At 35.5% G+C, this 27168-nt stretch overlaps 1 protein-coding gene and 1 long non-coding RNA gene across 5 annotated transcripts in view; both read left to right on the plus strand.

The window, feature by feature from the left end:
• The window catches only part of PPP3CA (protein phosphatase 3 catalytic subunit alpha), a 314986-nt gene that overhangs the window by 153925 nt on the left and 133893 nt on the right, over window positions 1-27168 (plus strand). The window lies entirely within an intron of this gene.
• Window positions 79-27168, plus strand: part of LOC144581778 (uncharacterized) — a 74661-nt gene continuing 47571 nt past the window's right edge. The window contains exon 1 of the long non-coding RNA XR_013533010.1: window positions 79-13504. This is a non-coding gene — a long non-coding RNA (uncharacterized LOC144581778). The remainder of the gene's footprint in view (window positions 13505-27168) is intronic.

The following is a 27168-nucleotide window of genomic DNA, read 5'->3' on the forward strand; positions in this document are numbered from 1 at the left end:
TCAAAAGTCCTAGTTACAAGTGAATCTTCAAACACCTTACTCATCATAATCCTTTACTGTCGAATCTATACATTAGAGGAGTAAGGATATTATGCGTATATACACATATTTTCATGTGTTAAATATCTGTAAGATTGCAATGCTACAAAATGTGGCATGCAACTTAGAGATGAAGATGATTTCTGAAGCAATGCTTTAGTCAAGAAGTGATACTGTTTTTAAGTAGAAATACTAACTGGCACAAAGTACACAAGATATTTGTTGGGAAAGATTAGACAAAGTATCTCGAGACTTACACAATGGTTGAGTAAGGGGCTAAATTCAAACAGTGGTTTTCAAAGTGTGATCCCCAAACTGATATTGTCATCATCATCACCATCTGAAACTTGTTAAAATATACATTCTCAGGTCCCATTCCAGCCTACTGAATCAGATTATCTAGGATGAGACCCAACAAACTGTGTCTTACCTAGCCCTCTGTGTGATTTTGATGCATATTAAAGTTTAAGAAGCACTGAACTTGAGGAAGATTTTTTTCTCTATTGCCCATAGCATTTTGTCCCTACAAAATAGCCTTTTTTTTTTTGAGATGGACTTTCGCTTTTGTTGCCTAGGCTGGAGTGCAATGGCGTGTTTTTAGCTCACTGCAACCTCCGCCTCCCAGGTTCAAGCAATTCTCCTGCCTCGGCCTCCCAAGTAGCTGGGATTACAGGCATGTGCCACCACACCCGGCTAATTTTTTATATTTTTAGTAGAGATGGGGTTTCACCATTTGATCAGGCTGGTCTTGAACTTCTGACCTCAGGTGATCTACCTGCCTCAGCCTCCCAAAGTGTTGGGATTACAGGCTAAGCCATCACACCTGGCTTTTTTTTGAGATGGAGTTTTCACTCTTGTTGCCCAGGCTGTAGTGCAATGGTGCAATCATAGCTCACCACAACCTCTGCCTCCTGGGTTCAAGTAATCCTTCTTCCTCAACCTCCCAAGTAGCTGGGATTACAGGCATGTACCACCATACTTGGCTGATTCTGTATTTTTAGTAGAGGTGGAGTTTCTCCATGTTGGTCAGGCTGGTCTCCAACTCCCAACCTCAAGTGATCTGCCCACCTCAGCCTCCCAAAGTGCTGGGATTAGAGGCATCAGCCACCATGCTGGCCTTTTAATTTTTTTAATGTTTTTGTTTTGTTACTTCTTATGGTCAGATACATATTTTGTGTAAATGTGCTTCTCTTAGGCCATAAAATTAAATATTGTCAAAAAATTTTGTGTGGACCAGGCACAGCGGCTCATGCCAATAATCCCAGCACTCTGGGAGGCCAAGGCTGGTAGACCACTTGAAGTCAGGAGTTTGAGACCAGCCTGGCTAACATAGTGAAACCCCACCTCTACTAATAATACAAAAATTAGCTGGGCATGGTAGTGGGTGATTGTAATCCCAGCTACACAGGAGGCTGAGACAGGAGAATCTCTTGAACCCAATAGGCAGATGTTGCAGTGAGCTGAGAATGCGCCATTGCACTTCAGCATGGGTGACAGAGGGAGACTCCATCTAAATAAAATTAAAATTTAAATTAAAAAAAAAACTTTTTTTTGGTATACAGCTTCTAATACTAGAGACTTTGGGTCTACTCTTTATGGAATTTGCTTAATTTGCAGCTTTTCATTTTTGAAGAAGCTAAAAATATTTCCTTCTTAAATATAATCATTCTGATTTAGACACAGGATAATGTCCTTTTGATATAAAGGAGCATCTAAAAGTATTTCATATATACTAGTGATTGCTAATTTCTTTTAAAATTATTGGTCTTCAAATATATATTTGAATTTGACTGTTAAGAGAAAGACAAGCTCCTTTGAGTATCAGAGCATCTTTCTTGATCAAAATATCTTGAATGATTCCTATCCCAGAGGGATTGACATTATTTTACATTTTATTTTTGTCTGGAAATGCTTTTTTTTTTCTTATTTGTAATTCAGAATTAATAACTATGTTTAGGGTCAGGTAGAGGAGGAATTGACTTGAGGAGTATTAACCCAATATTGGACCAGTGGTAACTATGTCAAGCCATACATAGACTTACTGTGTAAGTTACTCACCAGTAACTTCTTGTATGGAATTCCGTGCTAAGTATAGCAGATATGTAAACCCTAAACAGAAATGATCAATATTTTATAATTAAAAACCTACTCCCAGATTTTCCTTTAGTCCTTCCCTCCTACTTTTTATTAATAAAAATGTTTCACTCTCAGATGTTTAGAGAAGAATTGTACTAACATTTGCCATGGTTTGCCCCCATTTAAGAAAAACTGGGGAATTAATGTCCTAGTTCTTGGAAATCTAGATATTCCTTCATTCCTTTGGCATATCTTTAAAGTTAAAATGAACAGAGATTTTCTCTTCAAGTGTTCCTAAGGCAAGGAAAGGTTTGTGTTCATTTAGGATTTTTTCCCTGAAAATTCATTATGTTTTATTTTGGAGAAGTCAGAGGACCAGGAAGCTGCATAGTCCCCGGACTCCCTGCATCTGTTCTTCAGCAGAGGCAGTAAAGGAGTGTGGACTTGCCCTCACAGAGAGTGGATTTAGATAGATGAGCAAACCATCTTCATAGGAGTAGTGATGTGGTTTATCCAAACAAGGGAGCCATGAGGCAAGTTCTGTTCTTTTTTCCCAGCTAATATGTATGATTAGACTGGTAGCTGTTTCAGATTTTTAATTTGAAGACTGTCTGTCTGTGTTGCAGGCAATTTTGTAAAGGAAAGTATTTTTCCTCCTTGACTTTTTTTTCCCAGAAATGTAGTTGAACTTATCTTCATGTTCTTGCAAACACACAAATGGAACGTTGAAAAAAAATGTGGCCCAAAACCAGTGAGGCAACACATTTTGGTAATCCAATGTAATGAAATATTTATTATATGTTTACCTGTCCAGGTGGTATGGATCATACACATGTGAGTAAGACCTGATTCTTGCCCTCCAAAGGCTCAGAATATAACAGGAAAAATGGAAACAGATACTTAAACAATCATAGGTATATTAAACTTTTGACTAAATTAAAGGATATCACCTAGGTTTATTCAAGCAAATTAGGAAGTATCAAAGTACATATAGCTAACTTAAAACCAAAATGTTTTTCTATCTTCTAAATGACTATTTCCTTCAAACTGCTCGTTGATGATTATACTTCATCTTTGAGTTAAAGAAACTGTTAAATAGCTATGGGTCCTACCTGTTATGAACATGCACTGAGAATTTACTCAAGGTTAGGACTATGGATGATAAAACATATGAGACATAGTCCTTGACTAGACTATCCAAGGCCTAGATAAGGGAGTCAGACACATGAAGAGATAATTACTATAAGTTTTTTAAGAACTGTAATGGAGGCACCTAAAAACTGGTATGAGAACTCAGCAAAAGGAATGCAAAGAGGCAAGAAAGTATTGACAGATTACATGGTATTTGAATTGTATCATGTATGATAAGTAAAACAGTATTATGTGAAAATAATTGGGAAGGACATCGTGAGCAGAGATAACAGCACATGAAAGCTACTGGTATTTTTTTGTAAAGTGGCTAGGCATGTTCTTTGAGGTTTACTGTGAGAAGATGGGATTTTAGAAGGGTGTGAGAGGTGGGCTAGAGATGGGAGGGTGAGACTGAGGCTGGAAGACCAGGGTTAAATATTAATCTCTATAGGCAGCACTTATTGTGATACCATTCTTTAAGGAATGGGGTTAAAGGGGATCTTTGAGCCGGAGAGTTACATAATCATGTTTGTGGCTGGAATAGTGTTCTGGATAAGATAAGTAGGATGAGTTGGAGAGGAATTCTTAAGAGAGGGGTTGGTTAGGAAACTTTCATACTTGTTCAAGGAAGCCCTGGCAAGATAGGGGGATCGAATCCCATTTGATTACAAAGGCCTTTTATAAAATGAGTGTTGAAGTTGATTTTAGAACATCTGATTAGTTTGTATTTAAAATATTAATATCTCTTAAAGTCTTCTTGAAGACAGTAAGATGAGTTGTGCAGGGATCCAATTTACATTTCTCTGTGAAGTTCTCATATTTTCCTGTTTTCCCTTTGACTTAGCAGAGAACATTCCACTCATTTGTAATGCAAAAGCAGACCTGAAGCTTAGGTTTTTGAATAGAATGATTGAGAACTCATTTTCTGCTCTCTGGGCAGAGGGCATAGACCAGCATCAGCTAGGCAAACTGCTAATCTCTCTGGTTTGTCTGTTTCCTGCAGTGGGAGATTTGTCCCTGGGGCAGCAAAGGATTCCCTCAGTGGCTGGGCCTGCCATTTAGCATGTCAGGCAGTTGCCAGGAGAACCCTCTGGCTTTGTTCCTGGATGTGAGAGTGGACTGGTGGCCAAGTTTAAGGTCATGGCATTCCTTCCTTTACAGCAGCTGACGTCAATTAGGAGAATTCCCCTTGCCTGCACTCTGAGGAGAGTTAAGCAGGGATAGGAATCTGGTGTCTTCTGGGACCTAAAAGATCAGTGTTTATTCTCCTTATACTGTTATTTGTCACTATTAAGTAGTGTGGCCTTAGTTTATATGGAAATAAAATATTGCGTCTGGGACATTTTGCCCACTTGTGATTTTAGTGGCCAAATCTTTAGGGCCTTGCCCTGCAGCCAGAGACCTATTTTGGTATCCAGCCCACTGCTAGCAAGTCAGCACATTTCAGTCCCAGCCTGTGGCAAACACACATCATTTTGATGTCCTTATACTCCTTAATTTCAGCCCTTGGTTAAAAAAGTGATTATGATTATAAAAGGTGACTGCATGAGAGCCAATGTCCTTTGATCTGTTCACCTCTGGTCTTGCAAGTTGTTCTTGGAAACCCATTTTATAAATGTGAAAATGGAGACTTAGAGAGGTAGAGTCAGTGTTTCCAAACTTGAGCATAGATCAGAATCACATGTAGGGCTTCACAAAGTACAGATTGCTAAATTCTACTTCCAGAGTTTCTGATTTCGTAGGTCTGGAATAGGGCCTGAGAATTTGTCTCTGAGTTCCCAGGTAATGATGGTGCTCTTGATCTGGGACCACACTGTGGGAATCATTGATTTAGGAACTTAGACTGAAGTCTCATAGCTAGTAAGCTGAAGACCTTGCTTTAAACAGGCATTCAGCTACATAACCTATGCTTAGTTATTATACTATATTGTATATACTATTCTACCTCTGCATTGTAGGGTTAAAGTCCTGTGCTTTCAATTCATATGACAGGAATGTTTTCCTGCTCATGACTGAAGAAAATATACAAAGAATACTGATGCAAAAAGTAGAAGGAATAAATTATTTATTTTGACTGTTGATTATAATTTATTATATTTTAAATAAAGATGTATTTCTGTAATACAAGGGGGAAGGACAAAACAAAATGCTTGGCATATTTGGGATATAGAGTTTATGTATGTAGTTTTTCCCAGAAAAAAACATTCATAGTGCTTTTCTTTATACGCTCTTCAGGAGTTTACTATAGAAAGTTACTACTGGGACAGTTTATCAAACAAAAAATGTAAGCAAGGAGATCAAAATCATGTTTCAGCGGCAATGAATACAGTATTCTGTTGCCAGATATAGGTGATGGGGAGGAAGGCAGCAAATCACACTGCTATGTGTATACCTATGCCACAATCTTGCATGTTCTTCACATGTACCCCAAAACCTAAAATGCAATTTAAAAAAAAAAGAAACCTTATACTGTCAGTAAGAAAAAAAAAAAAGTAAAAGCATGCATAATACAAAAAAAAAGAATAGTTGAACCGTAGTAATTCAGTATTTGTGTGTACAAATCAGTAATACTCTATTAACATCAATAAACATGTAGCACTATCTATGGGAAACATTTGACAGTCATTACAATTACATCATAGTTACAGGAACTATTTTACTTCAAGACACAGTGTACATATTCCTTTTAACATCTCATGCATTGGTACTTTCACAAATAGTGACATATTTAAGCACCTTTGGTAAAGCAATGCCTGTTGTTTTCACAGGAATATAAACATCCCCCAAATTGTTATTATTAAAATTTGAAAATAATCATTGGCAGTAATAATGCTCTAATTCTTTTGGAGAAAACCAAAATGTATTAAAATCCATACTATGGTGGCTTTAAGAGAAGTGTTATTTCAGGAAACACTGAAATGCCTCCAGATAAGGAAGGAGTATTTTCTTAGGTACCTTAAAGAAAAAATTGTAGATATTTTCCTTTGTCTACCCAGATTGGAAACTCATGTTTCCAATCTCATCTATGTTATATTCATGTTTCCAATCTTACCTATATTCCAGTTTTCATTGAAGTGTTCCTAATAATTTTAGACTTCATTGATTTTGTTCTCTTTTCTGAGTCAGTAACAGGTATGGACTATAATGGACAGTCCAAAATACCAGTCACTGACTGGTACTGATCCATGACAAAAGTTTTCACTGATCCAGAATGAATGTTTCATTTTCATTTTAGTGAGAGTGTTTTCTTTTTGACACTATGGTGACGGTAGATGGTAATTTTTTATAGTTTTAGGGGAGATAAACTGAGTTGTTTTTGTTGTAAAGCTAACATGTTAAGTTCTTGTGAGGTTTTTTTTGCCATTCACTATTATAAACACTGTACTTTTTAACACTTAGTGTTCATACAACCCTGTGAATAAAGAACTGTTATCAGCTCTTCATAAGAGGAAACTAAAGCTCAGTGAAATTGGATATCTTACTAAGGTTACCCAGCTAGAAAGTGCCAGAATTGGGATTACATCCCAAGCAGTTCTACTGTGTCTATTTCTGTTTTATTTGGCGGCAGAGGTTAATTTTACAGGTTTATGAAATCATTAAATCTGGAAGTAACCATATATAGCATGACATTAACTGTATTGTCCTGAATAATAATCGTTTTGTTACATACTATTATCCTACTAAAGGTTAAACATCTGAGGATGTAAAGATGCATTGTGGCTTGGTGGATATTATTCTATTTTAAAATATTTAGTAAAAATGCACTGCTGATTTGTTCATAGTAAATTATGATAATAATATAATGGAAATAAAGGGAAACCTCTAGAGTAGGTATTTATATATGTGTGTCTTTGTGTCAGTTTAGCCATTTACATAGCAGTTATCTTTTATGCTTTTCCGTTTTCCTGAATTTGTTGATTTTATTGATTTCTCTCTTCTTAGAGGAGTGTTTTGAACACGGACACATGAGATACTAGGTGAATACACAAATCTGTTTAAAAGTTGTTATAGAATAATCTGTGGTTTAATTAGCAGATTTGTAAAACAAAAAGAATATTAACTTTGATGCAGCTACTTTACTATTTTGTAAAGTTACTGTTTTGGTATATAAAATGTAATATTATTTAAAAATGAGAACTAAATGCTTTTAGGTCCACACCTTGCTAATGGAAAATATATTACCTGAGAGAAGGCCTTCAGCAGTTCAGTCCTGGCTTTGCGTTTGACCTGGAGGTCAGATAGCTTGTTCTTCTGTATTTTGTCTGTTTTGCCAGCAGCACTATTGAGCATTGCTTTATGAAGCAACGTGGAAATCCATGGAATGATTTGATACCTAAGTCAGTTCTGTTGAGGAGGTATGGAAAAGCCCTCAAAAAAGTCCAATGTTCTTTTCCTCATATTAAACCCTAAAAAGTCTATGTAGCAAACCATTTACATATATGTAAATCCATATTTTAAAGAGATAACAAACTGCTAAGAATTTTCACTTTTAGGTTGTTTTCATCATATGAAAACAATATTTATAGCAAAATGTATTTTGAAAATGTAGGATTATACTGATTATATGATGATAGAAATAAAAATGAATATCTTATCCATGATATAATCAAGTGTTTTTCATTAATTTTTCTGAAACAACGTATTTTAATATAAAGATTAGTAGGAAGAAAAGTTTTAGGTAGAAATAAGGGAAGCCTCATATGATTAACCAAGTTGCCTTTTGCTCTTATGGCTCCATTTGTAATGACTTATTTATCTTCTTATATATAGATGTCAAGATCACCATTTTGTTTCACTGCCTTGCCTTTCAGATTCATATATTTTTGTTATATTCAAGACAGTATTATTGTTAGTTTTCTTTGGATTTTATGATTTATGTCAGACATTTTAATATGAAAAGATCTATTTGGAATTTGTGAACCTGATTCCAAAAAATGCAGTTATTAACTCTCACGATCTCACGATCTCTTAATGTGCTATGTGATTTAAGATGCCATCTGGTGGTATGCATTTGATACACCCAGTTCTTTTAACTGCTCTCAAAATCATACATCCTGTATTCCTTATGAAGAAGAATATTTTTGAAATTACATGCAGACGTTTGTTTTTGTTTCAAACAAAGAGTCCTTTGTGTTTTCTTTTCTGTTTTCTCGAAATAATATGCATGTTTACTTTGGTCTTTGTTAATAAGCATAATCTGATTCTTTCTTACAAAGCATGTAATCAGGCTGCAATTTCAGAACACAGCTTTGGTCACAGACATTTGTAGATATTCAGCATCCTGTTTAAAATCCTAGTTACATATTTTTCATTGGTTTTGAAAAGGTAAAATTTGATTGGATATTTGGATATCATGTGGTGAATAAGAGATTCTCAGATAATCAAGCATGAGACAAATTATTCATTTGAAATTCTCTTTCTCATGTTTTAAACATTAAAGGCCAACTCCTTCAAAGGTGGATCTTAGCTTAATCTCAACTACTGCTTTGCCTGCTTCAGGAGATAAGCTGGTAATATTTATTAAATATATATCAAAGCTAGGTGAAAGCTAGACATTAAATTGCCTGCATTATTGATACAAAATATCAGTTCCACTTAAGATTCTGAATTAAAGAAATGTTAAAAATGCATGAGATGATTTTAGCCCCTTACAAAATAGTTTGTGGCTGGTTAGTGTCCTTAATTAAGCACATGGTGGCAATGAGCCAACTTATAGATTTTTCCCCGCCTTTGTAGCCTGTTTTGAGTTCTCAGATTATTTTCAAACTTCTGGTTCAGCCAGGTTATCTTCAAAAAAAGAAAATGACAGGAGTAAGAAAAGGCGAGAATAGGAAATGTGATTTAATCTCTGCTATGCAGATCACCTGAGGTGTATTTGTAGGATATCAGAGTGGTGGAAGAAACTGCAGCAGTAACTTTATTTTCACCCTATCCAGCGTAGTCTCCGCATAAAATTGTGGATCTCTAAGTTAGCCTTCTGCATCTGCCACTTTCTACCTGTGAACCACTCGACAGGATACTCACCTCTTTAAACCTCAGCTTTCTGTCTATTCAGTGGTGTTAAGTGTTATGCCTGTCACTCAGATAAAGTGAAATGCTGCAACCACAGCACAGATAGGCCCACTGAGTAGTAACTTTTTTGTTGTTGTTACTATAACTGTTACTATTGTGGCTGGTATTGTTATGTATCTAATATACCAACTTGTGATTTTAGTCTATGGTTTTGGTGATTAGAAGTATAGACACCTTATAAAAACTATATTAATTTGGATAATATAGCTTGCAGTTCCCCTTTTATGGATGTAAGTAAAGACTGAGAGGGCTGTGCTGTGAGAGTGTGCCGATAGTTCCTCCTAACCACAGCTCTCCCCTACTCACCTTTTCTGAATTCCAAATGTGTTTTAATTTCAAAGAAAATAAATTTTGTACTATCAGTATATCAGAAGAAAATGAAAAGTTAAAAATGACAAATATGAGCTACTATATATTAGAAAACTAGAAGTAAATAGCCAAATATACAAAGGTGGGCTTTGCTCAAGAGTCCCGTGTCAAAGTAATACTTTCTTTATATTTGATAATTGAGAATCACTTGGATATAAATGCATTTTCATTTCATATTTGAGTGAATTACTTTTTAACAGTTCATGGAACTACCAACAAAGTGTACATAATTTGGATTTTGCATTTCCCAAATAATATGCAACTTTAGATTGCTTGCTGACATTTAAATCAGAAAAATGTTACAGGGATTTCCAGTGAACTTTCTCCGTCTCACTGGCAACCCTAAACAATTTGGGGACATTTTGTTCTGTACCTCTTTGTCAAGCTTTCTAGGGTTTCTAGAAAGCTCAGGCTGTCTTTGTAACAATTTCTTAGTATATTTCAACATATGTTAATAAGAAAACACTAGGCTCATGTTTCAGTTGGAGAAATGAAGAAATTGTAGGTTAAAGGATCATAATTCAAAACAACATAATATTGATTGACCTCAGTTATGCCTTTATTCTTTTGTACACTACAAAGAAATTTAAACCATTTTTGGATAGGAGCTAATTTTTCAGGTTCTCTTTTAAGCAATGAATGAACTGAACATTAACTCTGGGAGATAGATGTTCTTTTGATATCGATGTAATAGATGAGAAAATTGAGATATGGAAAGGTTTACAGAACTTGCCTAGGGTCATAGACTTAGGGTATCTGCAGTTTGGAGCTCTTGGTTCTAAGGCATGGCCCTTCCACTATAATATTACTCAATGCCAAGCAGTCTGGTTCCAGAGCCCAATGTCTTATGAGGTAGGGAAGGTGGCCATAAACCATCGATCACAATATTCTTAAGTAGGAATTTCTCCTATTTTTCTCCACTAATGCTTTGAAAGAAGTTTCTAATGGACACCCATGTTTATAAATACCAAATTATGTCCTCAACATCATGCAACCTGTAAAGAAGGCATACTACAGCTAGTGAAGTTACTAGGTGAAGTGAAAATTAGAATGTTTAAAGAGCTAGTTAATATTTTTAAAGTGAACACATAGTTTTTCTTTTCTTTTGTCTTTCCCCACATGACCTTGTTTCAAAAGTTTAGTTTTAGAAATTGCTTTCAAGTGCCTGTGTTAAAGATATTGGAATCATTTTAAAACAGTCTTGAAATCTTTTGAATATCCCTCTTTGAAATTCAGATGATTTATATAAGACTTCAGTTTCTGTTGGTCCTCTACTAAAGGATGAAACCCAGAATTATTTTCTTCTTCTTCCTTCCACCTCTTTCATCAAAGTTCTCATCAAACAATATTTATTCTATAATATGTAAAAATAAAAAAATATTACCTCACAAATCTTGACTGAAATTTTATTTTGTTTTTCTAGTTAGAAGAATTTTGGCATGCAAGTTCGAAATTACTGTATGTATTTGCGCTACCTAAGAAGACAATTTAAACTATTGACTTTGGCATAAGACCAAATAAAACTTCATGATGTCATCGGACTACCATTTAAAAAGACGTTTTGGACCTCCCTCTTGTCTTAAAAAATAAGGCATATAGCTTGCAGTCTTCTGCATCCTGCTCCTTCTTGCATTTCTGTGTGACTGCCACAGTTCTCCCAGTGACTCTGTTTCCTGCCTGATGCTGCAGTATGCAACCATAAGCCCTTGCCTCACCCTAGAATAAGGTACCTAGGTTAGTCCTTCCCTTTTAATGCCAAGTGCTAAAGAATGATAATTAGCATTCTTTGGACCTTTACTACATGCCTAACAATATACTGAAGGTTTTATATGCTCTCAATCTTGTGAGGTGGAGGTACTGTTGTTATTACTAAAGTTAGAGAAGCAATTTTGTCCAGTAGGTACATAGTATGAGCTACATATGTAATTTTAATTTTCCAAGAGCCACTTATACATTTTAAAAGAAACATGTAACATTATTTTTAATAATATATTTTGTAACTTCAACTTTCCAAAATATTATCATTTCAACATGAAATCAATATAACAATTATTGATAAAATATTTCACATTCTCTTTTTACTAAGTCTGATGTATATTTTATATTTAAGATGCATTTCAGTCTGACTGTATTTCAAGTGCTCAATTGCCACCTGTGGCTGGTGGCTACTATATTAGACAACAGTTATAGTTAAAGAAGCTGAAACTTGGCAAGTAACTTATGATAAGAGCCTTAGTAAATGCAGCAGCTGGAATCAAGTGCAGGGAACTGATTCTGGACTTCAAGCTCTCAATCAGCACAGTATACCATCTCAGGACCTGAATAGGTTTCTTCCTTCAATTCACAAGCATTACCTTGTTAGATTCTTCTTTGGCTTTAACTGCCTGTGTCATGACTACTGAGCATAGTCAGATTGTATTCTCCACGTATTTCTGTTTCCGTTGATCCTATGGTGTTCGTTCTGTGTCTTTGATCCCTTTCCCTGTTGCGTCAAAGGACATAAAATTACAGACCACTGGCAGTCTATGGGAGTCAGTTACCTTCTTTTTCTAACCTAGCTCCTTTTGTCTTCCCAAATGATGAGCTTGGGCCTATATAATGTGCACTATTTGCTACCTCCAGTTGGCAGAAACTATATCCTTTTTCTAACCCTTCTGCTCTGTCCACCCTGGCAGGCTTTGTTTTATAGTCCTAAGTGATCTTGCACAAAACCATCATAGTAATTTCATTAAGACGTTATGTTTATTACCGTGCCATTGCTCAGAAAGCCTCTGTGACTACCATTCCTCATAGTAGTGATTCTCAAAGCAGTGTGGTACAAGGTTCATAGGGTAAGTGTATCATAATTTATGATAACTCAAGTAGGGTTGAACAATGAGATATTGAAGCAAGAATGTGGAACAGCAAAGCAGTGCAATAGCCTTGATACAGAAAGTCAACAGGCTCCAGTATGTCTTTCACACAACACCAAATAGAAAAACCTGGATCAAGAAAAGGGATGCAAGCCGGGTGTGGTGGCTCACGCCTGCAATCCCAGCGCTTTGGGAGGCCGAGGTGCGCAAATCACGAGGTCAGGAGTTCAAGATCAGCCTAGCCAATATGGTGAAACCCCTTCTCTACTAAAAATACAGAAAAATTAGCCAGGTGTGGTAGTGCATGCCTGTAGTTCCAGCTACTTGGGAGACTGAGGCAGGAGAATCACTTGAACCTGGGAGGTGGAGGTTGCAGTGAGCCAAGATCACCCCATTGCACTCCAGCCTGGATGACAGAGCAAGACTTTGTCTCAAAAAATAAATAAATAAAAATAAAGGAAAGAAGGAAACGGGATGATTGTTTATAATGGTTACAAAATGTCCATTTTATAGCAGGTAATGTTGACAATCAAAACTTTTTCTAATATGTTTTTAATCACAAAATTTTTTTATTTTAAGATATCAAATAGAGTTAAACAGGTCTATGGATTTTAATAGTTTTCATTAGAGGACATCATAACACACTATTCTATAGAATTGAGTCGATTATATGCTGTGTATTTTATCCCAACCTTCATTCCTTCAGTTTCTATTTTTTTCTAAGTGGTACACATGGCCACTCAGCTGAAGACTAAATTTTGTAGTTTTCTCTGTCACTATATCTGGCTGAGTGACTTAAGTTTTGGTGAATGGGATATAAGCAACAGTAGCATGTGTTACTTTCAGATTATGGAACTAAAAAATTTAATGTCCTCCTTGCTTCTCTTTTCCCTTCTTGCCAATACACTTAGGATGGCAGGAGCTGAAGATGCCATTCTAGCCATGAGATGGAGATCATATGTCGGGTATGGCAGAACAACAAGACAGAAGGCCTGCTGGGTCCCAATGTTGTGTATTAGCCGTGTTAGCCCAAATCACTTATATCCAAAGAAATAAGCTTTTATCATATTTAAGCTATTGTTATTTCTGGGTCTTTAAATATTTTTTGGCCTGCATTCTAATACCGCATTAGTATGTTTTCATGCTGCTAATAAAGACACACCTGAGAGTGGGTAATTTACCAAAGAAAGAGGTTTAATGGGCTTACACTTCTACATGGCTGGGGAGGCCTCACAGTCATGGTGGAAGGCAAAGAGAAGTAAGTCACATTTTATGTGGATGGCGGCAGGCAAAGAGATCTTGTGCAGGAAAGCTCCCATTTTTAAAACCATCAGATCTCATGAGACTTACTCATTATCACGAGAACACCATGGGAAAGACCCGCCCTCGTGATTAAGTTTTCTCCCACCATAGCTACCATCAATCCCTGCCACAAACCCTGTTCTTTACCAGAGAGAAGTCAATATATTATTCTTTTAATGAACATTGATTGTCTTTGTTTCTCTGACTTGAGATACATTGGAGAACTTCCATCTACCTGAGGTATGCCTTCTCTTTGGTTGTTGTGCTTTGTTTTGGTTTGGTTTTTCACCACCACTGTGAATTCTGTACAATGCCCAAGAGCAGGCTCAGGTCCTGTGTCCTCTGGAAAGATTTTCTTGAATCTTCAATTAGCAAGATCTTTCTTTTCCCCTAATTCCCAGTGCATTTTATTACTTAAGCCTATTCTATTTAATGTTTATTAGGTAGTATCTTCTCTCTCCCAGCTAAACTGAAAATTCCTTTAGGGAACTGGCTGTATCTAAAACTTCTTGAAAGCAATCTTAGCATCTGTCCCAATCCCTGTCTGTATTAGGTTATTTAATCCAATTTGATTTGATTTTGTTTAATACCAAAAAAAATATTAAGTGAATCTTAATTTGTCACCTTAAAAATTGTTAGGACATAGAGATACTTTTACACAATTATTTTTTAAAGGAAAGATTAGGGATGCTTTCCAATTTTTCCTAGTTTCTTATCCTAGAAATAGAGAAAAGCAAAATGTAGCCCAGTATCATAACTTAAGACTAAATAATCACATATTAAATTATTCAAAATCTTGCCTTTTTATTCCATATAAATCACTTACAATTAAATTATTGTCAACTCTTATTCTGATTTTGATAGGCTTCCTAGTGATCATGGTTATAATTGATAACATCCCTAATTGTGCTGTTTAGCCTGTCTCCCCCTCTTTGTAAGTCTCCTCATAATTTCTTATCTAAAGATTTGACAACTCATTTGTGTGCTTCTTTGTGTGTTTTAAAATAATTTTTAAAACTCTTGTTTTCCTTTTATATTCTAAGTTATATAAATTTCATTTATTTGAAATATATTATTTTATTTGAGCTTTGTTATGTTACCTTTGTGGACCTTGTTTTAAAAAGTCTCCTCAGGTTTTAGAGCATTGAGTATTTGATATTTTTTTGATGTTTAATTCCTTGTATTTTGTAGCCATCAACATATTTATAAATGTTCATAATATACCCAGTAAAATCTGTGTAAGTTGAAATACTTAGTATGTTTTTTTTTAATTTTTAGTATGGTGACCATAAACTTATGATGTTGTACCAATTTGAAAAAATTATCACAAAAAGCTAATAAAGGGGGGAAAAGTACTTGCCCACATTATTTTAGCATCCTTAAATATTAAAAAATTTTCAAGGCAACACTTATTCTATTTTATTTTATTATTATTTTTAGAGACGGGGCCTTGCTTTGTCACCCACCTGGTATGTATTGATGGGCAATCATAGCTCACTGTAAACTTGAACTTTTGAGGGCTCAAGTGATCCTGCCACTTCAGCTTCCTGAGTAGCTGGGACTATTGCATAGTAATATAGTGCACTAATGAGGTGCATACCACAATGCTCAACTAAAATTTTTTTTTTTGTAGAGATTCACTGTGTTGCCTAGGATGGTCTTAAACACTAGGCCCCAAGTGTTCCTCCCTTTTTGGCCCCTCAAAGTGCTGGGATTACAGGTGTGAGCCACTGCACCTGGCCAAAGCAGTATTTACCCTAACATCATCATGATCTGGAAACTTAATTTACTATTAGTTTAGGTTATGGGTAGCTCTCAAATTCCCAGTATGAGAATACTATGGGGGAGCTCACTATTACCAGGGTTACTGTAGAAAGATACAATACTAATTACTGATTCAAAATAAAAAATTTCAGTAATTATCAGCGAAGGTCAACTTCCAGAATTAACTAAGCCATACAATTATAAATAATATGAAATACAGTTTAACTGTCAGACACCCATAGACAGTAGGTTAAATGCCAACTCATACAGGCCTTTTAAAAATGGCCTACAAGGAGAGTGGTTTTATTTTCACTGTCTCTGTTGTGATTTTTGCTAGTGACCCATGGCTATGTTTTAGCTCTTTACCAGCTGAGCCAATTCTTGGATCATGAGTAGAACCCACTTATTGATTATTGGTACCACATTGGATGATATTACAATTCATTATTCAAACTGGTACACATTTGAAAGTAAACAGGGATGCAGTTAATAATTATACTACCATAGCACATTTAATCCAGGACTGTTCCAGACAAACTGGGGTATTAGTGTCCAAGTACTGTGCCTTGAAGGTCTCCAGTTTCCACCTTTGCCCGTCTTTACTAGATATGATCTCATGTTCTTAATGTTGGCCAACTTGAACATATAACTTTGGGTGCACTAATTATTGTCCTGTCATTTTTGGGTGACTACAGAATGATGTACCACAAGTGCAGATTATAATTATTTGCACTAACAGGATGGGGATGACTTCATATAAATAATATTTTACATGTAGATTTCAAGTATATTTGCATTTGAATGTAGACCTGATTGATTCCATAAATTAATACAGTAAAACATTAGAAATTTAGGATAGTACTGTAGAGTGGGTCAGTTAGATGTCAAAAATTGTAATAAAACATTTCTTATACACATGGGAGAATATATAGGTGTTAAGATCAACACATTATGATAATTCAAATATTTTTAAATGTTGTTAGAATTTTTGTTTATTGAGCATTTACCCTGAAATAGGTAGTGTGTGAAACATATTCATTCAGTATTGTCCAGTTGCTCTTAGTATCAAGTCACTGGTGTCAGCTTGATGGCAGTGATGAGACAAATTACTCCTTTCACCTTTTGAAACATCAGATAAATTGCTGGGGACAAAGAGACAGCAGTGGCTTCCAACCATTGCACAAGTCCCCCTTCTGCAGCCAGGATCGTATCCAGGATGATGCAGTTTGGAAGACAGCATGCTGTGTTTCTATTAATTTGATGAGTCACCAAATTGAGACTAGGGGTGGTGGTGTCCAGGGACAAAGTGAATTGCCTCAGCAGTGGGTAGATAACCCACTGTTTCTAAGTTGAACTTTTTCAGCTAGGTGATAATTTCCTTGGGATGGTATCCAAAAGGTTGCAAACCTTTCCCTAAAAATAGTCAACTCGTGGATGAAATTTAGGCTCAGTTCTGTAGCTATTTTCTTTAAGTAGAACTCTAGGAACGAAGATTACACCTACATGAGGACTTGTGATGTCCTGGATACCTCTTTTGTTTTCTACTATGAAAGTGACATGAAGTGGAGGGAGTGGGTGATTATTTGGGAGATAGTTCAAGAAAGAGAAGAAAATTGTGGGAGTCAAATGTGATGAAGGGATTTGTAAGATTGGTGATAACAAGAAACGGTTGATTTGGCCAATAGACTTAGGTTCCACAAACAAATAAGAATCAGTAAGAGTTAGCCAGGGGTCATAGAAATAATTATTTGATGACTAAGAGTGACCAGGGAATGCTAATTTCAATGAAGACAAGGAAAGGATTTGTCAGAGGTGGTTTATGTGTGGTTGGATTGAATCTGAGGAATTAGGACAGAAGGGGCAATAGTAACATTCTATTCATTTGAGGGCTGTCTGGAGTACGCTTACCAACTTCAGGGCTTTATGTTAGATTTAGTGATGTCTAAGTGTCATGACAAATGCTCATTTCCAGAAAGGGACTAGTGGTGAGGTTATGATGGGAATAGACATGACCTTTTTGAGGTTAGACTGGAGTACTAAACTGCATAATTATTCATAATAAGTCAATTCCTAAAAGTCAGCTTACTCCTAAAAGTGGCGTACTATGGATAACTATGTAGTTTAGAATGGTAAAGGCAAAGAGAGGAAAGGTTTTAGCAAAATATGCATTCTGATTTAGTCAGATGACTCTGGGAGCACAGTACCAACAGTCTCTGTCCAGTAGAGGTTAATGGGAGACAGTGTGACTATATTTGTTAGACAGAATACATTATTTTCAGGGGCATCATGACCATGATTTTAAATAAAAATTTCGAATATAAAGGTAAGGCTTTTTTGGAGCAGATTTTTATTTTCTGCTTCACTAATCAAGGCCGACTGCTTAAACTGTTAAGTAGTCACCATGCTACTGACAAAATCTGAACATTTGCATATAAAGTAAAACTGAAGCATGGATTCATGCTTGTGTTCTAGATTTTTTCACATAACAAGTACATTTTATGTGTAATGGGATGTTTTAAGGGTAATGCTTTGTCACCTAATTTAGAATGAAACAGAAATAGGCTCTACTCCTGCCCACAAGTTACCTAACATGCTCCTCCTCATTTAAACTTCTGTGCAAGTGGTTGAAATAATTTCTACCTTATAGTGCTGTGAGACTTCAGATAATGTTGAAAAGCTCTTCACATAATACCTGATATGTAGTAGGAATTCAGTGACCAAAAAATATGATTTATTATCACCAAAACATATATTTTCTGAAACCTTCTGTAAATGGATGGATATAAATGTTTGTATTTAGTAAAGAGAAAAAATAATATTGCTTTGTATGTAGTAGTGTACTCTGGATAAAAATGGTCATTGTTTAGGAATTGAATTATTTTTTCTGCTAAATTTAACAGTCATTCTTCGTAAGAAATATCAAAGGTTTGCTGATGTATTCAGCACTTAATTCACATTTGCCCTTCTGGTATAAATCAGAAATAATTAAAATAATTCATAATAGAAAATTCAAAAATTCAATTCATAGAATTTATATAATCTTTTTTCTATTTTGTTTGATGTGCTTTCTTAGCACCTGAATCCAACTTTTCGTTTGACACATATGAGTTGTTTGACATTTGGTTCCAAGTAAAAGTATGGTTGTTTTGTTTGGGATCTTCTTGTTGTTACTCAACTAAAATAATCCCTTTTTTCCGAGAGCTTAACAGGAAAAGGAAGATGAAAATAATAGTATTAGTGAAAACTATTGTCTAAAAGCGGTGAGAGTATGGTACTACTATGAATCAGGAATCCTGAGAGGTTGTGCCAGTTCTGACAGTGTCTTCCTGTAATTCATGAAGAGGTTATTCTAGGTGATCTCAAAGCCCTTGTTGGTTTTCGTTCTGTAAAGGCATTTCTTACCCAAACTATATGTTACATGACTTCAAAGTGAATATCTTGATTAGTCTAATCAGCATTTCCTCCTGCTACCCTTTAAAAACACTTCTGTCAAAGTAACAGATAACCTTAACTTTTGTTATTGTGTGATTTAACTTCCCCCTATATGATGAATTCCTGAACATTTTAAAACCACCAGTTTTATTTTTGTGAGTTCTTCAATATCCAGAATGATTTCTGTCGTATAATGAAGCTTCCGCTCCTATGTGTGTTTCTTTTTTCTTTAAAATATAGCGGATCTGTTTCACAAAAATGTTTTTCTTCTTTATGCAATCTTTTACATTCTTCTCATATAAATAATATGTGAATTGACTTCTTTTTGATTTGAATAATATGGTTGTGGCTATAGAAAAAACATGGTGAAAACGTAATGGATTTAGGAATTTTAAGTAAAATTTCTTGGGATAGCACATATCTATTAACATTTTATTGGTCACATTTTATTGAGGTTGGTCACATTTCACTGTAGTTTTTTGGGGGGCTTTTATAGTTGTTGTATTTTAGTCATATAATTAATTTAATGAAACAGTTCTATCATTTCTCTATCTTAATTATTCTTAAGGGTTAATCACTTGCCCCATATGTCTGATAATTGGTCATATAAACTCTATTGCTAAATTCTTGACTTTGAAATATGTTTGAATTTTTTCTGTGATTATTTTCTGCTCTAAATAGTCATATAATTTTACTTTTGGAAGAGACTTAGAGACCACTCCAGCTACTGGCCTTACAGATTAGGAAGCTTGGAGCAGTCTAGCACTGCCACTCACAGCTGGGAAGTGCTGAATTGGGCCCAGAACTCTGGTCCCTCCATGCTCTTGTGGATTCTCTCCACCATGTCCCATTGCCCTTCTTTATCTGTCATCTGTTCCCTTCTGAACAATGGGGAAGTAGATTACTTCTGCAGCATGTTAGTGTTAGTTTTACAATTTAATTTCTATTGGCTTTATTAAAATTTAATAAATTTATATACACTAATACATTTAACAGTTGTTCTTCAGCAATAGATTTGAGTTTTTCTACTCTTAACAATCCTGTAGATCACATATTAACTGACCTTTTCCTACTAACCTTTAAATAAAGTAATCCCTTAGTGTATTTCTCATTTTGTCCTTGACCCAGAGCTCATTTCTGCTTTCTTGCATCATGTTTGGCAAAGGGACAGAGGTAATAACCTAAGAGGTGTGACGTTTGTCACTTCCATGACTATCCTTATTTAACTGCTATGAAAGATTCCCTCGTCTTCTCCCATAATTATTTTCAAATGTCTTCAGACTTGAGAGAGTAAGGTTTTGTGGAGACCACATAATGCTAATGGGAGTATACCAGAGATATTCATTCTGTATTTTCTGTGGAAAATGGAATAAAATAGAATGTTTCCAGTTTCCTAAACTTACTCCTGTGTGGTAGAATCAATATTATTGTATTTATACCTAAAGAGCAAACTACTCCACTCCTTTACTGAGGTTTCTTACTGGCCATTCCTCTCTGTTTGAAAATAGAAGATGTTTCATACTCCAAAGACCACTACTTTCTAGCTACTTCTTTCTCGTCAACAGTTTAGGACAGACTCAAGTATACACATCTTTTAATATGGTATACAGCTATAGAATTACAAAAAAAATGATATGTATATATCACAGATAGCTTTAACTCCTTTTGAACTCCATAGATGCTTCTTCTTTCACAATAGTCTAATAGTCATAATACAGCATTCCAGCTGGAAGAAACATTAAGGCTGAAAACAAATCAGGCAGTATGTTGAAGGGAGTAGTGGACCTGCCACTAAACAGCTGTAATAATCTTGGAACAAACCACTTCAACTCCCTGTGCCTCCATTTTCTCATTGATAAAACGCATCATCTAAAAAGGTGCAAAAATTACCTGGTCATCCCTTTTCTCTGATTTCATTCAATTAAAATTGGCTGTTACCATTTCCTAGGAGTCTGCCACAGGTCAGCCCCTAAGTTCTAATCCAAGCTATCACCTTTAGTGTTCCCTTTAATTTCTCAGAAGTAAAACATTTTTTTCCTTTATAGGCCCCTTCCAGCTTCCATAGCTTCAAAAACAAGGATGATGTCATTTTACCTTCTTCTTCCAAAAATTTATTGTTTCTTTTCTTTAGTCTTTGTTTTAGGATTTGCTTTCAAGGCATTGACACCTTTTCTTTCTAGCATTATTGATTATCTTAGATCTTTGTTACATCTCCAAGTATTTTTCAGGGCTTTCAGTCTTACCTTAGTCCTCCAGCTTCCCCCCAAACAAAGCAAACTCCTTTATAGCCATAATGCCTGGATTCAAACCCAGCTCTGTCACTTCCCAGCTCTGTGACTGTTCAAGTTATATATCCTCTATTTCAGTGTCTACCTAGGGTTGTTGTGGGGGTTAAGTGAATTAATATCTCCCAAGCTCTTATAGCTGTCAGGCATATAGTAAGTGGCATATGAGTGAGTGCTGGCCTTTTCAATCTTACCACAGGCTTCGTTCCCTCTCCCCATCTCACTATGCTTGGCCAACTGAACGTCTCATCTTCCACAGACTTAGCACTTCATGTCTTTAGATTTTATGTTCTTTTAGATTAAGAAGAGTACCTCAATTGGCACCCAGAGCCTCTCCTTAAAATACCTCACAATATGTATAATCTCATGTTTAGGTTTGCACAATATGCTTTATAGTCTTGTCATCCTAAAAGTTATTCTCATAGTATTTAAAGCTTTCATATATTGTTAGGAAGAAATGTTGTTCTTATTTCAAGATGTTTTCGAAAATATTTAATCCGGATTGCAAGAATACATAAATTCAAAACAATGTATTTTTTGTAAATAAGTGTACCTAAATCCATTGCACTTTAACGAAGCATTCCCCAACTCCAGTTAATTTTGTGATATCTTAATGAAAAAAAGTAACAAATTGTTTGGTTGTTTCACTTCCTTGAAAATACATCTTTTTTTTTTTTTTTTTTTTTTGAGACGGAGTTTCGCTCTTGTTACCCAGGCTGGAGTGCAATGGTGCGATCTCGGCTCACTGCGACCTCCGCCTCCTGGGTTCAGGCAATTCTCCTGCCTCAGCCTCCTGAGTAGCTGGGATTATAGGCAGGCGCCACCGTGCCCAGCTAATTTTTTTTTGTATTTTTAGTAGAGATGGTTCACATTTCAAAAGAGCCACTTTTAAGCAATGCAGAAGAAGGCAGTCTTACTGATAAAAACATAAATATTTAATAGAGCCATAGAATATTAAAAGAGCTTGAAAATATAAAGGTGATTGATTTCAATGACTTCCAAACTATTTGTTAACAACATGTGGATTTTTGGTTTTGTTTTTCTTTTTTCTAGGGGGAATGTGTGTGTGTGTGTGTGTTTCTTTGCTTGTTTGCTTATTTTAATATAGGGTGTCATTCTATTGCCCAGGCTGGAGTTCAGTGGAGTTCAGTAGTGCAATCATAGCTCACTGCAGTGTGGAAATCCTGGGCTCAAGTAATCCTGATGCCTCAGCTTCCCAAGTAGCTGGGACTACCGGCAACCACCACCATGCCCAGCTAATTTTTTAATTTTTTTGTTGAGACAGGGTCTTGCTTTGCTGCCTAGGTTGGTCTCAAAGTCTTGGCCTCAAGTGATCCGCCTCCCTTGGCCTCCCAAAATGTGGTTGACGAGCATGATCCACCACACTCTTTCTTTTTTTAATTAAATATTTAAATGCGAAATTCCAAATATAAAACATAGAGGCCCTGGTTAACAGAAAGATGACACCCCTCTCTCCTGTGACCAAAGACATTCTGGGAAATATATTTGGGAAATGTGTACTTAGCTAAATTTATTATTCTACTTCTGAAGAAACTGAGGCCCAGAAAGTTTAGTTTCATTGCAAGATAATTCAGCTAGTTAATAGTTGGATGAGGAGTAGAAATCAGCAGTCTTAATCCCTTTGTAAGCATGATTTCCACACCTAATTTCATGTTTGTCCCATGAGACTATTTTATTACAGTTATGTATCATTACTTGGAATTTATGTTTTTAAGCAAGACCTGGAATTTTGTTGTTAGGTTGATCTAAGTTCAAATTCTGGATCTACCTGTTTTGTCTCTTAAGCAACTTAACTTCTTTGCACCTTATCTTATAGATAAGATTTTCTTATCTATATAATGGAAGGATACTAAGAACATACACCTTAGTGGGTTTTTGTTATGCTCTTATATCAATAAATATTATGTATTTTTAGCATTGACATGGTTATTGTTATTATAATTTCATTAATTCAGAAATTTTTTTGATTGAAAAAATTAAAATTGTTTGGATGGAATACATCTTTGCTAAACTGTTATTTAAAACTTATATATGCTTACAGAGAGACTTCATCTCTGTGTCTGTTTTTATATCTCCATGTAAATCCTGATATCACTGTCTTTCTAGTGGATAAGAATACATTTGGATAAAAATAAATATGATACTATTACTTTTTAGCAGTTAATAAAAATGATAATTGCTAGGGCTGGATATAATAGCAAGAACCACCTAGAGCTTCACTTTGCTGTTTGAAATAAGGCTTTCTAAAGTTTGGATTTTTTTTTCCTTAGCACTCAAATTATGACTACAAGGTTTACAAACTCTTGTACATCCAAGCACTGAGTATATCTCTTACCACAATGCTAAATAAACACTCGGCCCACCACACATCCATCTATTCCTCATTGCAATATAGCTGAGCCTGCAGAACATTTTCATTTACACCCCTAACTCCCTCATCCCCCAGTAAAGGCAAAAGCCCTGTTCCCTTAATCCCTAAAAGCCACTGTCAGTGCCCAGAGTCTATCTTTAGAATCTGGGCTGTGTTATAACACTGGCCCAATGGCTCTTCTTCTGCACTCACAGGCAGAAGGTGTAGAGAGGGGTGTGAAGAGGGAAGCTGGCTTCTGGAGCTCTGTGTACATGTGGGCTATCATAAATCTGGGAATGCTGGACTTAAATGTTCAGTTAACTGTTCTTCAGTGCAAAGAAATCTAATATGTACCTATGTAGTTAATTAATTTTATTAGTCTGAATGGTGAAAATAAAGTAGGCTTGCAATTTTCTAAGCATTTTTTTACAGGATCATTAAAAAATAAAGTGAGGACATGGGTTTCAGAAAGAAGGAGAACTTAGAGACTTATGTTTAATATGTCCTATGGGAATAAGAAAGCAAATGAATTACCATTGTAAGTTAGAATTTGTCCTGATTTAAAGACTAGATTCAGCTTCCCTTTGTATTCGAAAACTAGGTGATTTCATGGAACTAGGGCTAAACCTCCTAAGGCTCATTAGAGAAGGGGCTACATGTGCTTAGAAAGGAATCTGAAATGAGGAAGGGGACAAAGACTCGTTTCAAGATTTTGAAGAGAAAGGGAAGTGAGGATGACATTTTGGGGACATTTAGTCACAAGAGAACCGTGACTAACTGTGTTAGTCACAGTGCTGGGTACTTTTGTACATGTTTTCATAATTAAAGTCCTAAAGAACCTCACAATTTGGTAATTAATTTAGCACCAACTATATTCTGGGCACTCTTGTAAGTTTTTGGAATAAATCGGTGAAGTAGAAGCAAGATGGGTACATACTTCTATTTGGAGATGAAATAACTGAAGCCCAATAATGTTAAGAGCTTGTTGAGGACCACAGAAGAGTCAGAAATGGGATTTGAAAAAATATCTCTGGTTTTATGCTCAGGTTGTGGGATTATAGCATGAATTTCTAGACATACTCATTTTGAGGGATTTTTTTCCCTTCAAAATAGGGTAATAAAACTTCCACTGCCTGTCATGGGCTTATTCTGGGAATCAAGCGATACTCTGGATATGACGGCATTTTGTATCTTCCTTTCTCCCATTGTTCTCCATCAGTACTTCGATACAGAGCATTAATGCTCTGGATTAAGTCATTTACAAGTTTGATTCCTTTAATAAAAAAATATACACCTGCAGTCTACAAACTATCAGTCATTCATTGAATCAGTCAATCAGTCTACAAATATTTATTGAATGCTGTCATGCATTAGGCATTGTACTAAATATGGCAGTGCCATAGTAAAAGAGAGACATACTTACTTCCTCATGATCCTTCTATCCTAGCAGAAATATGTATTAAACAGATTATACAGTTGTACATATTTGTGGTATTACAGAGGAAATCTAGAGACATATTTGTCTTTTATACCTATGCCTGTTTCCCAAGTAAATTAATTAATAAATTAATGGTGAGAATAAATTCTTCTACAAAGTCATGACTGAACATGGGCACTTTAGAATCATTCCAGGGTTCATAATCCAGCTTTAAGACTACTGGGCTTTGGGACTATACACAAGTTACTTATCCTATCCATATTCCAGCTTCCTGCAGAATAGGGATAATAATAACTTTTTACAGGCTGAAAGAAGGAAGGAACATTGGGAAACAGATTAGAACAATGTGAGATATATAATAATGCACAGTAAGATACAGCTATTATTATTATTACTATTGTCATATAGTAGAACTTCACAGCAAAGTTCTCTTTTAACCTTAGTATTTACCTACTCTGTCAACCTTCTTTGAAGGGTGTTTTTTTTTTTAAAGAATTGTTCATAAACTGGAGTGTGCATCAGAACCAGCTATGGAGCTTTAAAGAATATACATGTTTAGCTCCCACTATAGGAGATTGTTATTCAGTAAGTCTGAATTGAGCTCTGCTTTTCACAAGCTCCATAGATGACCTGGATTCACACAAACTGATGGCTTTCAAATTACACAAAAGGAGGTTGCACACATGTCAGGGAAGGAATGTAAACTACAGGCAACTACCCAAGGACTTTTCTCTGTGTACCTTGGGTGAGTATTGATAGCTATTTGAAAAACTATAAGTGAAACAGTAAATATTTAAGAATTCCTGTAGATGCTAGTTAATTCATTTTTAAATGGAACTGAATTTTAAATGTAACTGAATTAAAAAACAAAATGATTAATTATTTGCCAAAATAACTTTTACTGTACTAGAATGTGAGCTTCTTGAAGACAGGGATTTGTGTCAGTTTCACTGATGATATTGGTAAATAGTAGGTGCTCAATAAATAAGAGTTTAAGTAAATTGAATGAATTTTGAAAGCTTAAGATATTTGGGGAACAGATGAGAAGGATGAATTATAGCCTGTGTGGGATTTTTTAAGTTAAGGTAGATGAAACATGATGATTCTGTTACTTTTCTGAGTAAAATCCAGGTATAACTATATCTAAGAAAAGTGCAGAGACATAGAGAAGACATACTAGGTATGAGGTTGACTCAAGCATGGCGAACATTTTTTTCCACAAATATGAAGGCAGTTTCCTGTTGTTATCTTTTTTTCACCTCTCACCTTACTTCCATGGTACTCCTTCCCAGCCCTTAACGCCTTTCCAATTAGTTAAATTCCATTTATTTATTTGTAGTAACATGCAAAATGTTTATTGCCTTTTTTTTTATTCTGACTGATGCTCTGTGTTATCTAGTTAACTGTGGCTTTAGAATTACCAGGAAAAATTACAGCCTTGAGGACCCGGGAGATTAAAGCCTAACATCTCAGGTACTTTGCAGTATATTCTGCCTTTTGATCTCTATGGGAGATTTTCAGCAAGAGTCAGGAGGATATTTTTTCCACTTTTCTATGTAGTTTTATGTAATTATGGAAAAAAAATGTCTTGATGCTCTAAATTACAGACTTTGTGTTACTTGTTTTAAGGCCACTTTTCTTTTGTTATTTCCAAGAATCTTAAATTATTATCTGGGAGTAATTTAAGTCACTTTCGTGTCTTGTGTCACAGCTTTTAATTGGACTGTGTTTAAGATCAGGAAGTGCTAGCAAATAAATACTGTATTTTACTTGGAAAACTATAGTAATGGGGGAAATTTCCATTAATTCTTGGCAGAGCCAAAAATCTTGGACCTTGCCTAATAATTCACTGCCTAAATTCCAAATATACTGCATAGCACTTACTCTAAAATGAACAGTCTTTTCAGAATCAAAACTGACTCCCCAAATTTAAGAGGATAAAAATCACAAGCATGTCTTAAAAGCATGGTTTATAAATGGTTTCTGAGTCAGCATTTCTTGAAGGCTCTTGTTACAGATTCTCTGAGGTTGTGAAGT

Source organism: Callithrix jacchus, chromosome 3 (genome assembly GCF_049354715.1).
Source record: "Callithrix jacchus isolate 240 chromosome 3, calJac240_pri, whole genome shotgun sequence".
Taxonomy (NCBI): domain Eukaryota; kingdom Metazoa; phylum Chordata; class Mammalia; order Primates; family Cebidae; genus Callithrix; species Callithrix jacchus.